The sequence below is a fragment of the Octopus bimaculoides genome, chromosome 4 (assembly GCF_001194135.2).
Source record: "Octopus bimaculoides isolate UCB-OBI-ISO-001 chromosome 4, ASM119413v2, whole genome shotgun sequence".
In the NCBI taxonomy this organism is placed as follows: domain Eukaryota; kingdom Metazoa; phylum Mollusca; class Cephalopoda; order Octopoda; family Octopodidae; genus Octopus; species Octopus bimaculoides.
Window position 1 is genome coordinate 33471445 of NC_068984.1, and position 11561 is coordinate 33483005.

The window sequence follows — 11561 nt, forward strand, 5'->3', positions numbered from 1 at the left end:
AATTTAAACATTTTAAAATCTTTATATGAATTTATCAAGTAGTTAGCGTGAAAAACCTCATAAGGGACAAATTTATTAATTATTCCCTCTAAATATATTTATTTATATATATTAAGGGCATTACTATACATAAATGCCTCAGGCTAGGAGGCACTCTTACAAATCAAAAGACATATATATATAAAACCAGGCGCAGAGGGAAAATTCAACCGTCACTAAGTTTGAGTATGCATGCCGGAGATCCTACATTGCTAGAAATAAAAGTTGAAATACTCTTAATGTTGTAGGAGGAGAGCAAAATTTGTATAAACATGCTGACAGGGAAGATAACCGCCCCATGGTTGACTGGAGTATCCCCAGACTACATCTAGTTTCCCCTTTGACTGTAAGCATCGTCACCGAGGACTCCTTGATCGGTAAATTCTCTTTACCATAAAAATTTATGGTTGATTTAGTGAAATGTTAATGCGTATATTAAAATTAATATAAACTGCCAAGTGCAATGTGATACCTTAAAGGAAAAATTCAGTTATCACTAAGTGTGACTAAGGATGCCGAAGCATCTACATTGCTAGAAATAAGAGTTAAGGCTCAAATGTTCTTCAGAGAACCAGAGGCAGTTCGGTTGCTATATTGCATTCTTTTACGAAGTAACACGAAGTGAGGTGTTCTGCTCACGAACACAACATATCGGCTTCTTTTGAACCTTATAATTATGAGTGCAACACCTTAACCCCTAACACAGGTGCCTCTACTACACACATACACACGCACACACGCACACAAATATATGTATTGTGTGTACGCGCGCGCGTGTGTGTCTGTGAGTGTGGTGTGTTTGTGCGTATGAGGAGCTTTTCAATATTTAACACCTTGTTCCCCAAACAATCACAGAATGATTTTCCATCGGTCCAAAGTTTAACAAACATATACCCTCGAAATATTAACTGACTATATTATCGAGAGCCATGTATTGGTTTTTATTTCTCATCACTGTGAAGTAATGAGAAGATTGTTGTCCCTTTTCTATATTAAGCAGCGTGGATATGATTAAAATTTGAATCAAGCGAACATCATTGCTGACTGAATTTTGTCCGATTTAAAAAAAAAACCCTACATATATTCAGATAAATATTTCCAGCCGCAAAAATCTTTGTATACAAACTACCTTTCAGAAAGCTATGATTTCTGTTCATTAATTACATTTAATCATTAATTTTCATATCGTCCCAAGGTAGAGAATAACAAGGATATTTTATTGCACGAACACATAAAGATTAAAATAGCAGTATCCTGGGAAGTGCTTTCTTTTCTATGTCACAAAAAAAAAAAAAAAATTGCTGTACGTATTTCGTCTATTTTTTTTTTTTTTTTTTTTTTTTTTGAAAAAGATGATTTTACGGAGATATAGCTAGATTTCAACCGAATAATGGGAGTGAATGAACTGTGCATCCGGAAGCGTTGTTCATAAATCAACAATATCATATCAATAATCAACATCTACAACTCGGATTTACAATAATGTATAATGGTAATACTATAAAACAAGATAAATTTATTTAATCAGCTAAAAGCATATATTTTATTGAACACCAAACGGTACTGCTACTAATATCAAAATCATTTTTGAAAATTATTATATACTCCTGAGCCTGCATTTTTCATTCGAAGTTCTTAGATGTTATTTAAAATCATCATAATTATAGAGAAATGCATTTGTAATAGAATGATATTATATAGACGTATATATGTTTTTAAAGTTAACTAATCAAAGCTACGTAACCTAAGTTATCATGAGACTCTGTTTAATAGGTTTAGATAAGTTTATGATATTATAGAAAATACGGTTTTGTCTCTCACTTGGCTTTCTCTTATGTTGCCATATTTTGTTTTACAAATTCATGAGTATTTTGACATCGATATATAGCAGAATTTATTTTTCAATCATAATATTAGCTTGTCAAAAAAGTTCTTGCGGTTTTAAACATTTAAATTCAGATGCAAGTATCTCGGCTCAAACAAAACATTATTAATCGAAATAAGCACCATCAGATTCAACATACCTTTGCCAACACGAAACAAATTTATTTACGCCAGTAGCGTAAAAATCCTGCGTTCTGGTGGGGATGAAGTCGTTGAAGGCGTGTTTGGTATCGTCTAGGTGTTTGAAGCATTTCTCACGCAGGAAGTTGTCGAAATGCTTGAGAAAGTGAGTGGTAGTCGGTAGGCAAGAGGTCTGGTGAGTATGGCGGATGAGGCAGAATTTCGTAGCCCAATTCGTTTATCTTCTGCAGGGTCAGTTGTGCGACGTGCGGCCGAGCGTTGTCGTGGAGAAGAATTGTTCCTTTTCTATTGACCGATGCCGGCTGTTGTTGTCGGAGTTTCTTATGCATTTCATCCATTTGCTGAGATTACATCTCCGCCGTAATGGTTTCACCTGTATCCATGCGAATGATGAAACCGGTCGCAGATTACCAAGCAGTCACCATGATCTTCTGTTGGTGCAACTTTGGCTTCGGGAAATGCCGAGGAGCTCCGTCGGCGTCCAATCACTGAGCTGAGCATCGCCGGTTGTCGTAAAGACTCCACTTTTTATTGCAAGTCACAATCCTGTAGAGAAACGGGTCGTTCTTGTTGCATAAAAGAAGGGAAGATAGCCCTTTATTATTTGTTTTTTGGATGTTGTTCAATTCGTGCGGCACCCATTTCACATGTATTTTTTGTTTTTCTAATCTCTTTCACGTGGTTGGAAATTGTCATATACGTTACGTCTAATTCAGAAGCAGGCTCTCGAACATTTGTGCGTGGATGGGCTTCGACTAAGGCTCTTAGTTTATCGTTGTCAACATCCGATGGCCGAACACTACGCTTATCCTCTTCAAGACTCTCGTCATCACTACGAAATTTATTGAACCACCATTGTGCTGTACGTTCACTAGTGGTTCCTGGGCCAAAGGCGTCTTTGATTTCGCGAGCTCTTTCAGCAGCTTTTCGGCCTAGTTTGAACTTGAATAAGAAAATTGTACGAATATGCTTTTTGTCCATGTTGTATTCAACGTTCCGGAAAAATGGCCAAACTATTCAAGAAGAAAAAGAGTAATGCGGTTAGATGGAGCGAAAACGGGCTTTCAAATTATATATAAAATCAAAGTAATTGAAGGATAATTAATTTGAAAATACATCATTTAAATCCAAAATTAAACATTCCGCAAGAACTTTCTTGACAACCTAATAATATAATACCTCACCGTATAGAAACGTGACAGCTCTGTTTTAAAGAACTCCTATTTATGATGCTGCAAATTTTATTTGCGATCATGAAGCCAAACGAAAACAGATTTTTGTGACGTTTATTATATTTACTTGGTTTTAAAAATGATTTATCTCCAGTTTACAGCAAATTCTCCGTTGTAATTAAGTAAAGCAAAATCACTCGTATGTATTCTTAGTTTAATCTTTTAAACAACACCCATAATGAGGGAAGTGAAATGATATTGGGGGTTGACATTAAAACTTATTAGAAAGATCAGTCGAAGTCTTTTATGTGGAAGAATAATGAAGTATTATGCCTGTGCTGCATTACGTACTAACAAGCATGTCGTAAATGAGCATGTGACATGTAAAATATAGAAGAATACTAATAATTGGTGCGAATTTCGAACACATTTAAGAAGACTAGTAACCAAAATAATAAAATATAATAGTTTAAATTATAGTGTGCACAATTTGTACCACTTAAGGTGATAGAACACCAAAGTCATCTAAAAACATGTAATAGTACAGAAGTATACATCAAATAGTAAAGTCACTTCAGAGAAAACGCACAGATCAAACCAAGACAAATCAAGAGTGCTATATTTTGATTTCGTGTGAGGAGTTAGTTAATGACATGCAAGAATCAAAATACTTTTTTGTAATTGATGAACCAAATCAAATCAAGATTGCAAACCTAATGATAGTGTACTCGGGTAGTAGTAATTTCTGAGAACCGTTAAAATGTACGAGCATCTTTAATAGAAAACTATCATGTTTTTTATGTGGTGAAGTATTATATTATTATAATTGAAAAATAAATTTTGCTCTATATCGATGTCAAATTACTCGTGAATTTATAAAACAAAAATGGCCTAACTTCTATAATGCACTAGAAAGCAGTTGGTATGCAGTGTTTCTGAAATTTAACAATATGAATTCAAATATTAATTTGGCTTTAAGCTTCCAAAAGTCGTTTGGTTGCATCCTTTCTAATTTTACTTTCCTAACATCAGACAATGCAAACTACTTTAATGTTGACTCGTTGGACATTATTGTAAAATGTATTATTCGCTAATGAATGTTAAAAACACACATACTATCGAACAATGTATCAAACCCTGCATGCGATATCGACTGATCAGAGGAAAATATGTACCGATAATCCAGGAGAAATTGAAATCTCTGAATGAAGTGTGTGACGATTATTACAAAAACATAAAAAGAAATACCCTCAAGGTGGTGCCCCAGCATAGCCGCAGTCTAATGACTGAAACAAGTAAAAGATAAAATATAAAAATAGCTACACGATGCTACGTAATATCAGTGTTTCTGAAGGTGGATTCTCGCTTCGCAGGAGATGGGTATGCAATAGTTTGATGGAACCTGGGACTTTAGAATGTAGTGTATGCAAATAATAAGTTAATAAACCTTGCAATAGAGTTTCATTCTGAATATGCTAAAGTCTAATCTATGTATCTGTTCACGGTGGGGGGAACCATTTCTTTTAATGCCGGAATGGGACAGTTCAGAAACAGTGCTCTCAAAGTTACTCTTCAAAATGAAACGAATAAATTCAATCATTATTTGGATTGAAGCTATAATTATGAAGCTCGATTTTTCGACACACAGCAATAGCAACCTATTTGAAAGCCTAGGGGAATCAACCTTGAAAAACGCAATGGATAGAATTTTCGGGAAAACAAAACCTGGATCAGAATGATTGAAACAAATCTTCAAAATAGTGACCATTTGAGAAAGGAGCGGATATTTTTTTATTTATTATTTTTTTAAAAAATTTTGTTTTTATCAGAGGCAACATTCTCTTGGAATGCAAAGTGAAATGATACCACATATTGAAGTATAATGTTTATGTTGTTCTCGAATAGACTTATTTCATTATTTAGTGGATCATCACATCTTATCAGATATCTGAAAAATGCAAAGTTGAACGGCCCACTAGATTAGAGGCAGTAATCTAAGGGCCTGTGCAATGATGAAAAAATATCAAAATTGGTTGAATGCACTCAACATAGTGCATAATGAAGAAATTTAATTTTGTTGAAGCATATATTAATTACTTCTATACACGCTGTAGGCCTTTTGAGTGATGATCCAGAAGAAAACGTTAGCTGTCGCGCGTATCAGTAATACAATTACACTTATACAACACTCAATCATGTTTATAACTCTCATGTCTTTTACACGATGACAGCTATAACATAGGAATTGATATCGGTGGTTTAGCCAAACCGCACGTCGGTAAAGATGGCTAGTCAGTTGATTTTGACAAGTATTAGGCCAATATTTGTCCTACATTCGATGCAGAACAAACCACGGTGGAACACGTGAAGATGGCGGGAGATTACCTACGACAGCAACCGCTGCCATATAGGGTAGCAGCCCACCGTTTTGAACTTTTGGTTAATTGCTTCACCGGTTCACATCCTTTATGCATTGTAGCAGTAAACCTACAAGAATCGATTTTTACCAAAAGTGTAGGTAGTAACGAAGTTGCCCAAAATTTTTACCTTTAATGCACCTATTATTACATAAAATATCTTAGTTTGGGGACTTCTAACTCGAAAACAGGTGACAGATAACACTGGGAGCTTGCATGAAGAAACGTTAACGTAGGCGTCTTGAGTTACCAACAGTCCTGTATGGTTTGTCAATATCAATACCTTTCACAGTTAGTTCAGATGAGCCATTGCAGACATCACGACATCTAAGAGGATTAACTAGAAAGGCAAAAGAGATCATTCTGATCACGACGGCCTAAATGATCATTATATTATCTTAGTAAACTCACAGCGAATGCTTTTTATACAATATAATCGCCAAGTAATCGTAAAGTTAAGAGATTTGTAAAGTAGATTTTATAAATTAATCACATGGTGAATGAATTCAGTTTTGACCATGCCTATAAATTCACGTATTCCCGGTCTGTAGCGATTTCGAGTAATCATAATATGTTCAATTATGCGTAACGGCATTAATGTCAGCAACCGTCCAGTATTCTAAACAGATTACTTCCAAAGTAATTACTTCACCTTCATATGCAGGCGTAGTTTGACTGATCTTAGATGCGTGATGAACTGATCTGGAAAAATCTACTTTATTAAAGGGTGCATCATCTTCTACAATTATACAAGACATGACTGGAGTAAACTATTGATAGTATTTCTTCTAAGGAATGAAATACTCGACCAACCTTCCATTCTTTAATCCCAGTAAACAAAGCATAGTAACATGCATAGTTTTCCCGTAATCAATATGCATACCAGTCTCAACAGTACCATACGAGCTAGTTAAAATAACATTGTTAAAGTTGCGGAATTAAGCCTATGATTTCGTAATCTGCGCAATAAAGCATTATATGTTGTGATCCAGGGTAACAAAATTGTTGCACATACTTTTTTATAAACAGAGTTGCATGAATAGTCATAGGTTTTGTTGTCGCTGCTGTAATTGTCACAAATATTTGTATCATATTGCTATTTTCGTTTATGATTTTGTGAGATAAATTCGTTGTTACTTAGCCTTAGATCTGTATGTGATTTGAGGAAGTTCAGCGGCGATTCCTGGCTGATCGAGTGACCGCATAGAGAGCCCCTTATTGGGTTGAGATATTGTTAAAAAAGATTTTGAATATAAAAAGGCTGAACACCATGTTCACCCAGAATGGGGCTGAGAAAGGCCAGTCTTGGTATCACATCGAGTTAATAATATGAAAGCAAATAATATTAACGAAACAGTTAACTATATTTAATCACAATATATTTTACATCAGAGAGCTTATTTGAAATATATATTTAAATTCTAATTTAAAATTTCCATATGACATCTTAATAAAAGTACAATATATAAAATCCCAAAATTTCAAAATGATATAAAATATGCAGTGTGCGAGTGAACTAAAGTGAACATTGTGTTATATATGTATCAAATTTAGCAATATGTTGTCGCAGTTTCTAGATTTTGAGCAGGATTTGTATTTAAAAAGAAAAAAAACGAGGGATATATAAATCCATATCGACCCTGACACCACCTTAGATTTGGACTGAACGAATGAGGCGAAAACGTTTTCATTATACAGTATTGCTAGTAGTGAGATTATTGCTGATGGCAACCAGATCGAAATCAAATCAAATTGTGATGTAAGAGACTTTGACTAGTTTCTTGATTATGACTCTCATTAGGCTGTACTCAGGATTCTTTCAGAAACCACCAACACTGATGTAGGGGACGCAATGATATAAATAATGATATCAAAATCACTGATCTCACAAGGCTTGGAAAAGTTATAGGTACTGTGCGTTCCACTGAAGCTAGCATTCAAAGATTAAACAAATTCTTACTCCGAATGTATAGAAAGAAGTTCTGGTACCGCTGGTTGATGTTGAACCAGATAATGGATCGAATATACCATCTAAGTAAGACATGGTGTGATTTGATATCAAAGAACAATAGGTTAGAACACATATTGCTCTAGCATTTGCGCCAGTCCACCGGCCACTATTAACACATTATTTCATGATTTAGAAGAATGATTCGTACTTTGAATACAAATACTAGAATAAATATTGCAATGAATTTTCTTCGGCGTCCTATAAATTTCCAGTTTTCTATGTAACGTTTACTCTATATATTTATATTCTAAAAATACAGTGAAACGCTGACAATGATTAATAAAATTGTAGAATTGTATGTGAAATTTGTTCATGCTTCTTCAGGTTTTCGTCATGAGAAATCCTGTTGGTGACTTCTTTGCTATTCATATTTTTGAATTGATAACGGAACTACTGGTCAATTATTATTACAAAGTCAATGTATTTGTTACACAATTTCTATGAAACTATCAAGAATTTATGAGTTGGTTACATCCATTTTGCTTCGTAGAATTTGTTATATATTTCTGGGAATTTAAAAAGAACATCAAATGTAATAGCAGCGACAACAACAGAAGCTACAAGAAGGAGGATGAAAATCAATAAGGAAGACACAGTAGCAAAACACTTCTGCTAATACTACCAGCAGAGGCAACCCCACCACTGTTGCCACCGCCACGAATATTGACACAAAGCCATTAATAACCTCAACACCACGGCTTGTCAACCAGCGGTCTACTAGCAGCACTGTTGCCGTTGTAAATGTTTTGACTAACGTAGTTCGACTGCTCGAATGAATTGTTCTACTGCAGAAAGTTTTGGAAAATGTAGAGTATCTCCTTATCTATAAAAAAAAAGATCAGTATCCTTGAATTCATTGTATATATATATAGGTGTACAAAACGGAGTTGAAGACAGTGAAGCGAGAGACAAAACCAAATAGAAGTGTGTATTTAGCTAATCGCGGCAACAAAAACATACACCGCTTGTGTGAAAATGTTCGGCTCGATCACAGTTTAATTTCTGAGAAGGAGCACAGAAAATACGCTGAAAGACCTCTTACGAGTGATAAAGTGTACCTCACATTTGTCTAACTCAGTAAAAATAACATAATACTGCAATTACTATCTGTATGCATCACCAAGTTAATCGTAATTACAAGGTAAAATCCCTTTGCTTTTTCGGAAAGATCTGCATCCTGCAACAGAATCTGTTTTCCGGGATTCAGCATTAAGTCAGTGGTTCTAGATTTGACCAGCAGCGAAGACCTTGCCTTCCGACAATTATTCATTTACAACCAAATTGCGTCGTAACCAGCTGCTTGGCGGAAAATCTCTTCAGATGTCATGGGAACGTCCTTCTTATCAATATCTGAAATAGTTTGACTCTGATCATCTACCACAAGCATGTTTTTTATTCTATATTTTTAGAGGAAAATTTCTTGGTGTCGGGTTATTTATATATTAGCATCGCTCTGTTCAATATTTTCAAATATTGGTCATGTAGGGGCTTTATTTACGCCATTAACTTTTCATAGCAAACTGTAACCCCAATTTTAGCCTTTTCACATTTTCCATAGTCGCATCTACATTTTTATTCATAGCTATCTGTCATTTCAACCTTTGTTTTATATTCGCTGGCTTTCTTGAAGGAAGATATCAGTCTCTTGTTTGTTATTATTTTTTTTTTTTTTGGTTTATGTTTCATGGCTATTTGATTTAATTTTTTCTTGGTTCTGCGTAGATCTTTTCGCTGTTCTGACGTGAATATTTTATACTAGTTGTCTAGATTTATTCGACCCGAAATACCCTGTATTCGTGCTACGTGTAATGTTTCAATGTCAAATTTTGATTGATATATTCTAAATGCAGTCATTATTTTCATTACTTTCCTGTCTAGTCTTGTTAATCCGTTTAGCATCCATTTGAGAATTTAGCTGTAACTTATTTCCGGGTCAGATAGAATGTTGATACCTAAATCCACTCTTTGCTTTATTTTGTATTTACTTCTGTTTTAAATGTTAATATAATACTTCTATAATATTCTATCCTGTCCTTTCCTTCATTTGTTTCTGTTGTACACTCAGTGATTTTTGTATGTTTGTATGCTTGTATTAGATTTAATTCTCATATCTTATATCTAGTGTCATAATTAGGTTTTTAAATAACTTCCCTTTTATCAAAGTTGCCATAACGATCTTTTCTTAGCTAAATATTATAAAGATTTCTTTGGAAAGTTGGGGCAGTATCCGGGTGGTATCTACTTTTTCATTACTTGTAGGGTACTACTTGATGCATTTACCATATAAATCATGTCCTGTCCGTTTAACCTGTGAATTAGGTATGTCAGTAGAAGACAGAAAATGAGTGGAGAGAGTGTTATCTCTTGAAATGTCCTTCTTCTAACGGAGATGAATGCAGCTTTATAATTCCTTCTTTGGCTTTAACAGCAGAGATGTCTCATATTTATTCCTTACATTCATATATCTTATTACTGGTGCTACCTATCTCATGACCACGTGTAAAGACTACTATGAAAACCCAACTAACCGAGGTTTGCTTCAGCTTTTCTTTCACATTCTGTAGCTTTCAGTTATAGCTGTTTTGATACATAATTCATCCTTACTTGTGGGTCTCTGTTGCATCTCCTCATCTCTTATGGAATCAGATTACTTTCCTAAATATTTGTTTTCAATCTGCGGTGTTTCAATCAACGCTTTTTAGATAGTTGGAAGGTATGTTAATGGTCTGTACCTTATGGGCTTTGTGTTTTCTATGAATTTGGTGATTACGTGTGAGGTAAGTCAGTGAGGTGTTGTTTTCGACTGTGTTATCATCTCATTAAACGTTTCTGCTATGACCTTTTATATATTTGTTGAATTGAAAATGTTGAGTACATTTCCATGATGTAGAAGCTGTCAATTGTTGCTGTTGGCATTATCCGGCTTAATAATTCTGCTGTTAAAGCTGAGAATTCTTCAGATATTGTATTTGTATTTTGATCTATCATTTACGTAGCGATTCTATCGCTGTCCCTGCCCACTCCTCAATATATTCCTACTCTTGAAGCTGGTGTTCATGCTTTGAATTCAATTCGATTCTTGACAGTTTGCTTTTTATTGTTTGCTTGTGTTTACGAAATGAAATCTATTAAATATCTATCAATTTCATTTCATATCTTTTTTATTTAGTTTCAAAATGTATATTTTTTAAGTAAGGTCTGTTAGGACAGAGAGTGATGTAAGCTGTTTTTTTCTTTCCAAGTTTTAAACGTGTACTATCATTTTTAGCAATAGATGGTCACTGTAAAATACACACGAAATAGAGAAACATTTCAGCATTCTCCATTTAAACATTTTTATGTGTGGTATATGCAGCTTTCGGCTAAAACCGAGCCTTGTATTTAAATTGTCATCATTTTTATCGAATACCAGATTATTTGACTGCTTGATGTTGATTGTTGTACGCAATATTCTCCTAATATTTGTACAAGAAATTCAAAATAAGCATGCCCTAATGGACTGAGTTATTCAAGGTATTCATTTTGTTTTTTGCTATTTTTATTGTGCATAAAAGTAAAAATAGGAGTGAATCGGTCTGATATTGATATGAGATTTTGCTGGTCGTAGTTATACGTTGTATGAGACCATAGTATATTGTAAACATTTGTAACATTCAAACTGTATGGATTAAAGATAAACAATCGGGACAGAATATTAACAACGTAATCATCTTTCTATGTTTTCGCAGTGGTTCTTTCATTTGCTGTACTTTTTTTTTCATTTGTTGATATTGGATTTTATTTTGGTGCAATGAATCATTCTATCATGTTAAAAGTCATTTACTCGTTTTACTAATACTACTACTACTACTACTACTACTACTACTACTACTACTACTGCTACCACCATCACCACCA